Genomic DNA, 1512 nt, shown 5'->3' with positions numbered 1-1512 from the left:
GCTCAACCATTGCTAGTTAAGTCAGACTTATATATCTAGTCGATTAATTTCAGACGCTCTATATGATGTTAAATGTTATGATTCTTCACATCATAAATTTTATGTATAATCTTATGTACGAAGCATAACTATGGGTCAAAGTGGTCTATGTAAAAAGCTAATTCAAAAGTTAAAATAGGGCATTTACTTTGAAATGGATGGAGTAATCAATAAGCAAATTTATTCATTATTATAGCATCACACAAGTTCAAAGGATAGTATTTTTACTATTTTATTTAGTGTGAATGGTAATTAATTTTATTATTAGATTAAACTTCATATTAAGCATATTCAAATTTTCTAGTCTAATATTATTTCATTTTATTGTATTCCTATTTGTAAGGAGTTTAAATTTCCGATTTTCGAAAACCATAACCATTAGTAGCTATAGAATTATACTCAAATAAGCAACAAATAAAGGGAAACCTCTCCACAAATCTTCATAAAAAAAATGAAATATATATTTCAATTAAAAGTCTTTAACATAAACCCTACAAACTCATTAAAATCTATTTTCCCATCATTATTTTGATCAAAACCCTTAATCATTTTTCTACAATCTTGCAACTCTACCCCTTTCCTTATCCCTAACACACATAGCACTCTCTGTAATTCCCCTGCATCAATAAACCCATCTTTATTTTGATCAAATACATCGAAAGCTTCTTTTACCTCTTCCAAACTTGGTTCATCTTCGAATAAATTAGATAATTCTTTACAACCCCACTTCTTTTGAAGCTCTTCTCCTTCAAAACAATGTTGAATTCCAAGTCTTTCCATGATCATGTTTATATCGCGTCCAAACAAGCAATCATCATCATGGTCAATAGATACTACATCATTAGAGCAAATCGAAGATTGCTGCCCTACAATAATGTTGTTGCTCTTTGGCTCAAACATGACGGCCTCAGAAGAGTTGAAGAAATGAAACTTTGCATGGAAAAGTGACCAAGAACTCGTGAAGAAATTTGACAAGTTATGTTTCAAGTCAAAAATAACATGTAGGAAAATTAAATCAAGAAAATTTGAGGAAAGTGTGTTGTAAGATGATGATGATGATGATGCCTTCTCCATTGTAATAATATTAACTTGTTTATCGAATATTACAGCTTTGCTAGCATGGAGGAAATTCGCAAATTGTTTGATGGATGGAAAATAGGCATGGCTTGATCTATATATATATATATAGGATGATGAACTTTTTAAAGGGTTTGAAAAGATCATGAAGATGGTTTAGGTGCAAGGAAAGTTCATGGATTTTGCTTTGAAATTGGAATAGAAGGTTGGAGCAAAATAGGTTGAAATTTGTGATGATAAATTACTTAATAATTTAGGATTCGTATAAGAAATGTATCTAAGACGAACTTGGAAGTTTCCTATGTATGTTCTGGAAGTATGTCGCGTTAAGCAAGTCAATAATATGAGGTAGACTTTTGTTATGGACCACTTTTCTCCTAACCCATTAGATTATCC

General features: G+C 30.8%; 1 pseudogene; it reads right to left on the bottom strand.

The window, feature by feature from the left end:
• Positions 1-504: 504 nt before the first annotated feature.
• LOC145642858 (putative calcium-binding protein CML46 pseudogene) lies at positions 505-1113 on the bottom strand (annotated as a pseudogene).
• Between the last annotated feature and the right edge of the window lie 399 nt (positions 1114-1512).

This window comes from Chenopodium album, chromosome 8 (genome assembly GCF_948465745.1).
Source record: "Chenopodium album chromosome 8, dcCheAlbu1.1, whole genome shotgun sequence".
Taxonomy (NCBI): Eukaryota; Viridiplantae; Streptophyta; class Magnoliopsida; order Caryophyllales; family Amaranthaceae; genus Chenopodium; species Chenopodium album.
This window is presented reverse-complemented; position numbering and strand designations above follow the sequence as displayed.